Genomic DNA, 14005 nt, shown 5'->3' with positions numbered 1-14005 from the left:
GGACAACCCGTTATTTCTTCAGCTATTTCACTATTTCATAGTAAAATAACAGCAACAAAAAACATTATCAAAAAATTCTCTTCATATGTCGAAAAGGCATTTAAGTTGTTTCGCCATAACGGTGTGTTCTTCAGACAGTTGATAATAGATGAATTACAATTTTTATGTATTTCAAATTTTTGTGTCTGTGAAAATGTAAAATGCCATATCTGCTATATTTTTCGAAATACAAGCTGGCCATTATACAAGGTACGTTCCAAAGTAAACAGGACTTTTGGAATCTAGCGCCCCCTGGTGGCGCCATCTATGTGCCGACTAGTGCGTTAGAATCTGCTATTTTTAGAGATTGTCCGGTGAGAATTTCATGACATTTCATTGATTGGAACTGAAGTTATTGCGTTTTAAGTGTCAGTATGTTTGTTTTATCGGTGCAAAAATGAGCTTCGAACAAAGAGCCAACATTTAATTTTGTTTTAAAATTGGTAAAACTTTTACCGAAACGTTTCAATTGATGAAACAAGTTTATGGCGATGATTGCCTATCCTGTAGTAGAGTGAACGAGTGGTTTCAATATTGTGAAAGTGGTGGTGAGGACATAACTGACAATCAACATGTGGGCCAATCAAAATCCGTGATCACCGCGGAAATTCCATCGAAACTGTGCGTAAATTCATCAAAAATCAGCCGAAATCATCATTGAAAATCATGGAAATGGCATTGAACACTTCCAATACAACGACTTATCGCATTTTGACCGAACATTTGGGCTTACGAAAGGTGTGTGCACGGTTCGTTCCGCACAAATTGACTGACGACCAAATCGACGCTTGTGACCGATTACTTGACCACCTGATATGGCACCGTGCGACTTCTTTCTTTTCGGAAAAATGCATTTTCCCATGAAAGAAAAGCGTTTTGCAGACGTAGAGGCTATTCAAAAGCTTGCACCGGCATACTGGCGGCAATACCGGCCAACGAGCTAAAATACTCGTTCGACATGCTTTTGGACCGTGCAAAAAGCTGTATTGAAGTAGAAGGATAAAATAAATTGATTTTGCCGGAAAACCATCTCTTCTGTTTTTGTTTTTAAGTCCTGTTTCCTTTGGAACTCGCCTTGTTTGCAAATGGCTTAGTTGTTTCTTAGTCAGTCATATCAACATTTCTTATGCCCAGTTGGCCCATAATTTAAATCGGAGCTTAGACTTATACCTCTGCCTTTCAATCTGTTTGCGTACTCCTCACAATTATGAAAAAACATAACCTTGATTTATTTCTATATTTTACATTTGAATGAACTACAACTTGTCTAGACTTATACATAAAAAGTCCGATAGATTTCTAGCCAAAAATTAGGCAAAAAGATATTAGAAAAAAATTTTAAATTTGGTTCTGCTAAATGGCTTAAGCTCCAACTGAAACTTAACACATTATCAAAGTAAGAACATCTGTAATAATTTAAATATAGCTGTTGGCGTCAAAGGCGTTTATTTATTTAACGGCACGTCAGCAAGCGTCACGTGCATGTCTGCGCACTGTGGTGCATCTGAGTTGTATGGCTATGCCCCATAAGTGATGTTTAACGACACTAGGAAAAATAAACAGGAGCTGACAGCAACTAAAACAGCAGGCAAACATTTTGAGCACGAAACTTTCAGAAAAACTATGTGGCAACTCTAATTAGTCAAAATTTTCAACAATTTGCCATATTGCATTTACATTGTTATGGGTAAGAATATGTTTGTGCATTATTTCGTGCCCTACTGAGTTATATTTTATTTAGCTTGCAACATAAATGCCAATCAGCCTACATATTACTACACGTTTTCTCAGTTTACCGAGCAATTGCGCAATCGCTCAAGCTTTTTTCTCGGTTCGAAAAAATAGTTTTTGTCTCATTGCTGCTGTTAATTTTATTAAATACGAGTTGCCAAAGTAGCAGCTTTCAAATGGAAACTCGCTTGTTCAATCACTGCCACAATTATTTGCAATTGCCCTTGTTCAATTGAATTCCCTCAATTTTTTATTGATCGCCAGTAAATTTAATTTATTTTTAAATAAATACCAACCCAACAAAAAAAAAAAACACACAAGCATTTGTATTTAGAACAAAAAAGTCAATTAATTTTAAATTTAAATAGAAAGTATGAGCAATTCTCTGGCAAATAGCCAATTGAAATGTTGCATGAGTCTTAGAGCAAAGAAATCAAATAACTGAACGGTGGTGAAATAGTTAAAATGTGCAAAGCTTATAAAACAATATATTTTTATTTTTATATCTCAGATAAGTTAGTGTGGATGTTTTGTTGATAAATAAGCAATTTTTAAAAGTACTTTGGAAAGCAATTAAAGTGACATTTTTAGTTAATTGCCCATTATAAGTGATGACAAAAAACTTCACAAATGTGTTAAGCTTTTTAACTATTAATAACAGATCTGTTATTTGAATTATAATGTAATATATTACATACTGGAAGGACTTAATGGGTGAAATATTTGCTCATTAAGCAAGTTACTCTTACACTTAATTTTATTATTTTTATCTCACCAACGAACTGAATCGATAACTATTGGCTATAAATGTATACTCATATAATAAAAAAAATGCAGAACTAGCACTGACATTGCTGATTTTTTCATATATTTTTAAAAACTGCGATGACTGAATTATCATCGAAATGAAATATCTGAAGTAATATTTTGAACCAATTATTATTTTAATAACTTTGTTGTCTGATCTATAAAGGGAACTGCACTCCGCATATGAATTAATTAATCACGTAAAACACTGTTATTTACCTTAATATCCTGCTCATATTACTCATTTTGCACAGAGATGGCCAGCACATAATATAATTATATAATACTCATGTATGTACGAATGTTAATCTATGAAGAGCGGTGGCTACCACCATAAACATTAAGCTTAATTAATTCACACCAGGCGGCAACACCTGAGCAACGTTTTATCGAATTACGACTGCACAATTAGCGAAATTGATGTGTGTCCAAGACAAACTGTTGATTTACGGTTGACAGATATATTCGCATATATGTATGTATGTGTGTACCAGAGTGTGGAAGAGATTCAGATTTTATTTGGGTTATATACAAGGTCTGTCGCAAAAGAAACAGGACTGTTAAAAAAACAACAAAAAATTAATATTTTTCAAAAGTTATATTTTTTTATTCACAGTAGTTTCCTTGTGCTTCGATACAGCGTTTAGCCCGGTCAATTAGCATTTAAAATGAGTGTTTAAGGTCATTTTTCGGAATGCTCTTGAGAATATCGGTCGTCGCCTTTTGGATAGCTGAAATGTCCTGAAACCAGTGTCCTTTCATGGACAAATGAAGTCACAGGGTGCCAGATCAGATGGGAGGGTGAGTGATTAATGGTTAATATGGAGTTTTTTGACAAAAAATCAGTGACAAGCGTCAACCAATGACACGGCGCATTATCGTGTAACAGGCGTCAGAACCCTGCCTCACGGTATTGTGGTCGAGCACGACGAATGCATGATAAAAGACGCTTCATAACACCAAGGTAAAACACAGCATTAATCGTTTGGCCAGGTGGGACGAACTCTCGGTGTACAATACCCTCGGAATCGTAAAAACAAGTCAGCATTTTCTTTATTTTTGACTTCTGAAGACGACCGACTTCTGATCGTCACAGAGGTCCTCACGACCTTCTTGGAATCGCTTAAACCACTCATGCACATTACTACGGGATAGGCACTGATGACCATAAACTTTTTTCATCATTTGAAATGTTTCAGTAAACGTTTTCCCTGGTTTAAAACAAAATTTAATATTTGCTCTATGTTCAAAATGCATTTTACTACCGATGACCAAAAGCTGTTGTCACTTCTTGATCGATAACATCGATTGTAGTTATCCAATTGTCTTAAAATTTTTATGAAATGTCAACAAGAAATCAAACTTTTTATTTCATATACCCACCAATGGGTGACGGCACCAGAAACAGTTATATTTAAAAAGTTCTGTTTCTTTTGCGACAGACCTTATATATTTGCTCTATCCTAAGCCGTACACTAGAATGAGGCATATTGCACCGAATTCTAGCTGAAATGTAAGGAATTATCTACTTACTCATAAAACAATCTTTCTCTAGCGACAGATAAAAGTTGTTAAAGGATGAGAAAAACCTTTTGCTTACTTAACTTTCTCAAGTAAGTAAGTACAGCAAATATAATAAATATTGTTACACATACATTTCATACCACAACAAAAAGTATCCTTCATAAACTGAAAGCACAAGAATATACCAATGAAAAATTAAACCGATGTAACCGAATAAGAAACAAAAATTTCAAATAAATAACTTATCTTTATGTAACTAAAACAAAACAAAATGAGGAAACAAATTGCATGACAGCATAGGGAAAAGTGTCGATTAATCGATCGATTGATCGGAATACAAATTGCTTTCAACTCTGAACATAGCCCAGCATTACACAGATTGATTAGCGTCGGACAGGCAGAAAATAAATACAAATTATGTCAAGTGGCGAGAAAAATATGAAAACTTTAGTCTTGTGATGAAGTACTTTCAAATTTGGAAGCTGCAATTTTGAACAACTAATTATGGCTTGGAATAGGTACGGTTAATGCTTTCTTATTGTACCAGACAAGTGAAATTACTATTGCGCTTCGAAAACACCCTATTAAATTGTTGCAGACGACGAAGGTGACAGTGCGTATGAGTGACATAATTTGAGTGTCCAATGGTGAGATGTAAGTGTGTTTGTATATTCTCATATTTTTTTTCTTTTTACATTTTCACTACTACCGATCACTTATTTGGGAATTGTGCCATGTAAATTGCATTCAAGCAAGCCGAAATGTGGAACACGTGTCAATGAAGCAACGCTCTGTTGCAAATAGTCCAATGTACATACGTATTTGATCACACTCATATACCTCTTTGTATGTTTGTGTTTGAAAAATATGAATTGGGCGTATTTGGCGATCTTATTCGTTTGTGAAATTTTAGAAACTACTTCCCTTTGCCGCTCATTTCCAATATGCTGTTTATGTTTTCAGCAATTTCTCATACGATACCGCTTTGCCGCAATTCACGATGAAATGCTTTCCAAGCATGCAGCTCAGCCTTCCTGTAATTTGTTGCTTTGGACTTTTGTTCCAGCGACGTTTGTTTGCTTGAGCATGTCTCTATTTTCGTTTGCTTTGCCAAAACTATATTTTGCGAAAATTGGAGACCTCATTTTGACGTTCCCGATAATTGAAATATAAAAATATTGGTCACAGATTGCCAACTGTAAAGAAACGAGTGTGAGTTAGTGTAGTTGAAATATAACATTTGCTAACTATGCTCTATGTACCATATTCTACAAAACGTCAATGTTAAATTGTGAGTAATTTTTTAAAAATGTAAATTCTTGATAAATCTCACATTTGTTAAATGCAGACGGCACTAAAGCGCCGAAAAATTATAAATTGATTGTTAGTTGGCAAATGTGATGAGGTTGCAATGTGATGGATTTAAACTCTTAAGCGCCAAAGAAACTATACCCACACACATATTAAACCACATGCAACCGAAATCAACGCAATCATGTGTGCTTGCATGTGTGAGTCGAATGTGGTAAAGAGAACACATCGCGGAGTTTAAGTCAACTGACAGTTGTACCAACCTAGGAAAATATATTTATTTGTATTCCATATAAGCGGGACATGAGAGGGAAAAATGAAGATACTTTCTTGACAGACTGTAAATACTTGAAGCCGAAGTTGCTCACCTTGAAATTGTGACTAATGTTGTATTCCACTTGCATTCCATTGCACGGCTTCTTGCCATATTTTATAATTTACTGTACGTTTTTGGCTTTGGCCTTTATCCCAAGAAAATTACTCCATAGAGGTAGTTCACATGCAAACTCTTTGAAGCAATTATCCTAAGCAAAAGTGTGGACGGTCCAACCGCATCAGGGCGTCGATACATTTGCTTATGTGTTAAGAAAAAACCTAACTGTATACATTATTGTCGTTGTAATATTTGGTTGCCTTAAGCAAGGGGAATAAAATCGAGTTTTTTGCTTGTGTTGTTGCCCTGCATGAAAATTGCATTCGTCGGCCACGCAAGTGTAATATTTTGGCTCGACCACACGCCTCTGCTGGGAATGTGACCAAGTGATTTGACTTCCGCTCGCTCATCTGAGGATGCACGCTGCGCAGTCGTTGCTGGAAAATACTCGCACGTTTCTAAGGTTTCACTTTTTTTAATAAATGAAAGAAGTTCGGTGTTTTTTGCCATTTGTGCGCGCCCAGGCACATTCTCTAGCATTTACGAAAAACCTACTGAAGTGACCTTGCGCATTTGGTAAGGACATTAGAAATGTGGTTTGGCAAAGTTTGAGATGGAAATTTTGTTTTCTGCGATTTTGCTTTGGAAAATGGCCATAAGGAAATGATGACATTTTCACTGAGTGGGTAATTGATTATTTTTTCTCTACAACAATATTTTTAAATAATATAAAATAAAAATTGTAATAAAATAATATTTATTAATAACCTTTATCTCCAAATAGTTGTGCTAAAAATAAGGAAAATTGGGGCTCTAAGTGTGTAAAACAGGGATTTTTTGCATGATTTTGATACTTTTTCAAATACAAAAAATTTGCGTTGTAATTTGAAAAGCTCTAAATAAAATTTCACGAATCTGCAGTTACGGCAAATGGATAATATGTAAATCTGTTGCCATCCAGCAGCCACAGCGTGGGGGAGAAGAAAGATCGCAGGGAGCAATAAATTTCATACTCAAGAGTTTTTACACCTACTCGAGATTAAATACTGCTGGCAAAAAAGCTTAAGGGGTTGGCCTGTTACCTGTGGATACAAAGTTACCGCTCATAAATAATAACATGCATGCAGAGAAAAGTTTGCGAACGCGCCCTCACATACAGACATTGTGGTGTTTTCTATACTGTGGAACAAATGAAAAAGCAGCAAGGTGAGTCTCATGTGGCTTCATACCCGGGATAAATGACAGCAAAATTCCGCACGAATTGCAACATTGAAGTAAGTTCGCACGTTCCTTGTCTAATTTTGCCAACAAGCTTAAGTCGTTCCGTTCACACCTCGTGTTTCCATCTCCCAAGGTGACATTCAGCTTGCTTGAAACATTACTTGTAGCTGAGGTGTGACTAACCCCTGAACTAATTTTAATTAAATTTTATTTAGCTGCAGAGACGCAGATTACACTTTCAAGTTGGCATCTTTATTGTAACCTTCTCTTTGGAAGGAGTTGTTTGCATTCCCTTGCCAGTAGGTTTTTGCCTTGTTCAACATTCCTGCTGAGGATACAACAGCGTCAACTCCGGGAGAATAATAGTGAGAGTAATGTGGTTTCCTTTCTATGAGAATGTATCTTTCACTTTCTTTCAAATTGAATGATGAAATGCAAATGAATTCGCACAAGATGTTTTTCTCGATATAGAAATTATTGTTTAGCAAATAATTACCAAATAATTACAAATTTCAATGTCAACGGCAGCACCTTTTATTGCTTAGGGACTTACTGAATACTTCTCTATTTCCTTGAATGGCAGAAAAAGAGCATAGAAAATCAAAATCAAAATCATCAAATTCACATTTGGCGAGACTATTACTATTTGATCGATAACTATTTGACGTTCTCACTTTAATAATGTGAAAAAAGTAAGAAGATAGAGACCGTGGTGGACGACCAGCATAGTTTTCATAAAATAATAAGAAATGCAAAATTAAATCTAGTTTAACAGACTCAAGCGTAGTACGCCTGTAAAAGCTCACACCAAAGACGAAGGAACTCACATTTTTACGCTGCCTAAACGCAGTAGCCTTGACCCAAAGAAAAGAAACAGCCACTAAGCTAGCAAAAATAATTTTGTGAAAATATTTAAATGCCCCTCACCCAAGTATGCAGGCGGTTCTCTTTGTGCTCAGAATGGAAGCGAGATCGAAATGAGCGTACACAGTTTCGCTGGTGAAGCCTCAAGGGAGTCGATGGTTACTGCAAACTGACGCCATCACCTCGACAATACAGACAGATCAAAGTTCCTTATTTTAAACAAATGCTCTTTTGGAGACTTGTAATATGTTTTGGTTTTTCTTTTGTGCTCAATCACCTTAAAGCCTTACAGCCTTGATATTCAAGGGACTAATACCATATGTTCTTCTCAATAGATTTTCAATTTTAACGAATAATATAATCTAAAATTTCGCAGCAACGGCGAACCTTGACTTTTATATATGTTTTTATATGTACATTTCTGACAAGTCTTTCATAACAGCTTATTGATGATGTACAAAAAACACAAACATTTTCAATCAGAAAAAAAAATTACAGATATTTTGCGAGAACCTCCCAGAAAATTTCTCTTTCTTCGACATTAAATACTTACTGCAACGTCTATTGCGTCTTGTTTAAAAAATATATAAAAGAAGCCAAACTGAAAAACTTGTAAAGAAGGAACCATTTAACAAACGAAGACATGGAGAACAGAGTACAGGAAACAGTATCCCAAAATTCAACAAATGGCACAAGAGAAATTTACGAGTGAGATTTATGGTGGCACTCAGCCTCACGCAACCAAAGCTAAGTGATAAGAAACGCAGCAGCTAGTGTCAAGTACACGAGCATTACCACGACTTTTGAAATAGTTTGTACCTGTGGCAGCGGCAATTCGCTAAAATACTTCGTAATTAGTTACAGCAAAGAAAACAGAATATTACCAAAATTATAAAACTTATTTTTTTTTTTTTCAAAACCATAAGAAGTTGCGAGAATGGTAACTTCAGAGCATCTCAAGTGGAGTGAGCGATAAAACGGAATTTCGCTACTCCAATTGCCTTATGAGACAAAAGTGCTCTGTGGGGCATACAGGGTTTGTCCGGAAAGTAACAGGACTGAGTTCGTTTATAAAAATTTATTGAACCAAACGTTACAGTGCTTTAAAAACTTTCAAAATAGGCTCCTTCTGCGTCGATATATAAACATTTGTTAATCGGAAGTTCGTTGCGTCCTGAATTTAAACGAATATTACATAACTTTTGTCTGTTATTTTGTTTCCGTCATTAGTTCCAGCAGTCTGCGGTTAAATGAAAGAGAGAATAATCTCCCTCATTTGTAGTGAGTAATTTTCTTAGCCAAAACTCACCGTTAAAAGATTGATCGTATTTTGAAAGTTTTTGTAATGTTAGGCAAATTATCGAACACATTCTCGTAGAACGTTTCGAAATAAAATGCAATCACCCATTAATTTTATAACCCTTTGGTTTGAAATGTCTACTCTAAGATTGTTTATGTAGAAGTAATATTTATACTTTTACAAAGTTAAAAGAGTTCACGGACCATTAAAATAATTAAATTACACTCATTAATTTTGGATGTCAGCAAACTGCAGTTTTGCAAATTCTATTAAACTCAGCCTCCATGAAAGAAAATATTGAAATGTCAAACGTCAGCGGAGAATTGTTTACAATTTGAGTGAAGCAAAACAGTAAAAATGCCAGCAATGTAAACCTGTTGTGTGCTTTTAGTTATTGTAATGAACATTTTTTCATCATAACCTTTCAAATTATACCTTGGCTACAGAGAAAATTATGTAAGCAAAATTTACAAACATACCTTCAAGTCTATACTCATATCATTTTGATGCCAATGCGGCAAATTCACACATAAATAAAGCTTAGATTAATACCACTAATGATGAAATGCTTCCCCGTATGCCACCAGTTGCCAGTTATTCTACTCTTGTCGTATTTATGGTGAACTGCCTGAATCAGCATTAAGCACCATAAATATAATTCAGAACATACATTGCACCGAAAACTAAAAACATCAATAGTGTAAAACATCATTTCCAGCTGACACGCTTTTTAGGTTTTTATTCCTACATATTCAGACAATTTCGTTAGTTGTCTCGAGAAGCATGCAATTTATTCCTTGGATGGTGAGTTTTATCACATTTGAATGAGCGTGCAAGAAACGTAAATACTAAAAAATTACAAATAAAGTGGGAGAATTTTCCCTCCTACATTTGTTTGCTAACCGAAGCGGAGCCTTATGCTACACCTCTAGCTGAACATTCCACCTCTATTAATATCCTTTTGCTACTGAAATTTCGCTAGGACACTTTTGACTTCAACATTCTGCTACTGCTGTGACAAGCTTTCGTTTTCAAATGTACTTTAGTTTCACAAACACTCGTTATTATAATTCCTGAATTGCTGTTGCAGACGAGGGCATGCATTTGTTGTTCTAGTTTATATTTGGATCTCTGTTTAACCCCGTTTCGGTTGTGAACTGACTTTTGTTTTGTGATTTATTCCCTTTTATTTACTCTTGACCTCTTCTCTGCTTCTTGTCTGACACTGAAAAATGTTCATTCTTACACTCTATCTAGTGCATTACATAAAGTGCAGTACACTCCTTATTGAAGATATAAGTCCGAATCATCTTAATAGAAAGGATAATTCCATATTGTGCCGTAAATTTAAAATTTAAATTTTTCTTTTTAAAATTTTAATACAAAAACACGACTTTTGTTTCCATGTTGGTTTAAGATAAATTATTTGACAGATAAAATTCGAATAAATAATGTTTTAGATAAAAGTATTGATGAAATTAAGAAAGAAGTAAATTTTGCTGAAGGAAAATTTAGTTGAAAATAAGGCTCTATGGTGAAAAATAAACCGAAATGCTCAATCAAGAGGTTGAAGGGCAACCAATTAGCTAATATATGTACAAACGTTGCCTTATTATAGATATTATAATCTCAATAATGTTAATTAAGCTTTTATTTTAGTAAAAAAAAAAAAATTTAAAAGAGCTAAAGAATAATCCTGGCTCATCCACCACCAAACACCACTGCGCGTATTCATTTTAGCGGCAAAATGTGGAAAGTATACAAATTCTTTTTCTCTTGAACTATATCATGATTGTCTAGTCGCGCATGCGCTCCAAACAAAAAGTTGGTGGGGTTTTCGTTTCAGTGAAGTCCAGTGTTTGCACGTATGCAATTAACTCAAACGCAAATTAAGACACGCTTTAATCATGCACGCTGTTATATTTTGCCAACATAAGAGGGTGGCCGTTTGACATTTTCACTTGCGATACCACACAACACCAGCTAGTCTCTATAAAATTTAAAGCTAAGATTCGGGCGTTCCATGCAGAGGCTTCAGCAAATTTATCAATGTCACACTTTGCAAAGCGAATGATTCATGCAACGCTTTTGAACATTTCGCTAAGTTCTGGCAAATCCTCCAGCCTTCAGCAAATATTCATTTATGCAAAAGCTCTGATAAGCAAACTCAGACTGGATTATGAATGATTGACTGAGTGACGGTCTAAAAGAAAAATTCTGCTCTGACTATTGTTTAGTGAACACACAAAGGGGAAGTGAAAGTAGGTGAGGCCAAGTGCGTACAAAAACGAATAAACGAGAGGTCGAGGAAAGAAATCTTGTCTAAGAGGCTCTGCTGAAAGCATTGAAAAGAAAGCTTTGTTAAAAAAATCTGTGTTAAATGTGACTTTTGAATGGAATTATTATTTTATCTGTGGTTAGTGGCTGCCTATAGAATTGAATGCAAATTTTACTTTTTAAAAATTTGTTCTGGTTGGACAACAGCAAAGGTGGTCACATATTTATAGGAGTGTCAGCGGCTTAGCGGATTGAAATGTACTTGTTAGTGTTCCTCGCTAGTGCTTGTATTACTTGTATCCAGCCACAGATATTGCGTTCTATTAGGGATTTCCATCTACGTTTTCTGCAGAAACTACGTGTTACGACCTAAGCTTAAATGTAATTTGTAATTTTAAATTTATTGACAAGAAAAATGCTAATTTTTCAAGACATTTTCTATTTCTATTTAAATTACTAAATTTTGTGAAAAAATACATTGGATCAATATTTTTATAGAGAAAACTGTTAAGACGTAAGGAAGTGCTTTAATGAAGATATTTGAAATTAATCCACTGTTTGACATTTCTGGCATATCCAATTATAATTGAGTTGGCATGTCTTTGAAAAGCCTCCTGTTGCTAATTACTCATTTAAACACTGATTTGGATCATTGTATAGTAAGTTCAAAGCTGTGTTTTACTGACAACCAAATTTGACGCAAATCCAACTGTAATTGCTCGTTGCAAGGCCAAAACCATGATAGTCAGCTGAAAGCTTATTACTCGCTCCTGGTTAATTAGTCGTTGTGTCAGTCGCCCTTGGAATGAGTTGTTTGCGCACCTGCCAAAACAATGCTACTTACTGTGTACGCTATTGCGTATACGCAACATATTGCATTTGCAAGCAGTTTGATTTTTCCATGTCAGTTCCAGGTGTAAACTCGTTTATTTTCAATTTTCCACTTTTTATATGTGGATAATAAAGCTTTATGGTTGCATAAATCAAAAATTATTTTTAATTCAATTGCTGTCTTCTTCCGGGGAATGCAAAAGTGTGGAAAGCGGAGACATAAGCACTGACGAACAAAGGGACGGTAATGGCAGCATTTGATTGAAAGCAGTAAATTACTGTATTATCCACAGTAACTTTAATGAAATTATGAAACATTTTCCACAACGTTTGTAAATGTATGCATTCTACAGACAAGTAAACCTAGGGATGCGAACTTAAAACAGTGGTAAACTGAAACAATCTAATTGTGTGAAAAAAAATTACTAGGAGGGTAAGAAACATAGTTCATAGTATTTGTCGCAAGAAATAAGAAGTAAATTATAGCAAAATTTGTTTTTATTCGATTTGGGTATTGTAGTGGTTTTCTCAATTATAAGTCAACTCATATGACTGGAAAAAGTATTCAATGCCTTTACCAAACTCTGTAAAAAAATCAAATTTCGGGCTATGGATTCACAACTTAAATAATAAGTCACTAGTCATAAAAATATTCAAAAAAATTATTCCAATGACAGCGATATGTATGGTGAGCCCCGATGCCGCTTCGATGAGGCATATAATCTACAAGGAACGACAGCGATAGTGGATAGAAGCAAACCGAGTTATGGTAAATCTTTCCTTAGTGTAAGTGTTTATACTCACCTTCTTCCTCTAAATAGTATCGGAAGGGAGCGAACTTAGTCAACAGAAAGCCTGGATTTTTCCAATTTAACTTCAATGTATCAAACACCAGGACTGTGAAGCTAGTTTGTCTGTGTTTCAAGCAAAAAAGTTACTCATACGCACTGTTCACTTACTCACTGTTTCATACACTGCAGAAGTTACTAAAGCTTTTCGTCATTTTCATTATCAATAAGCCAAATAACGCAATTTCGGTATAGAAGCGGTAGCAGCACTGTAAAGGTGAAGTGTTGGATCATTGCTTTGCCTATCTCCAATGCGAAGTTTGACGGCACGAATGGAAGCACATCAACTCACACTTAAAAAGGTATAGTACTACTACTCAAAGTTGCTAAGGCTGCACTTAACGGACTTAACGGCGTGCATTGGGCGCAATTTTGGAAACGGATACGTGACTCTTAATATCTTCTTAATAATAATTACATGAAAGTGCAATTGAAATAAAGTGTCTGGGAATTTGAAATAAATAGAAAATTCGGGGAAATATAGTTGTATTATTTTCGCTTGAAAGTAAGACTCTTTAGGTGGAACAGATTCTAATCGAAACCATTTAGACCACAAATTTCATTCTTTGTCTATTGAAAGAATCGTTGCATGTATGAAAAGAAGTACTGAAAACGTTATATACGTTAAACGTCAAATAATATTTTATGTGTTAACAATTTATGACCTTATTTTAAAGTCCTTAAATCGTTTTCGTGTCGGCAATAAATGTAGTGTTTAGCGTAGAAGAACACAAACCGAACAGTGGCGAATATATTACAATCACAATAACTGCCGTTATTATTTTGCAGAGAGGCTCTGCCCTCAAATACGTAAACACAGTGGCAATCCGCAATGCTGTCGAATGGCTTGGGTGGAAATCAAAGAAGGGTTGCTGCTAC

Source organism: Bactrocera neohumeralis, chromosome 5 (genome assembly GCF_024586455.1).
Source record: "Bactrocera neohumeralis isolate Rockhampton chromosome 5, APGP_CSIRO_Bneo_wtdbg2-racon-allhic-juicebox.fasta_v2, whole genome shotgun sequence".
Classification (NCBI taxonomy): Eukaryota; Metazoa; Arthropoda; class Insecta; order Diptera; family Tephritidae; genus Bactrocera; species Bactrocera neohumeralis.
Note: the sequence above shows the minus strand (reverse complement) of the source record.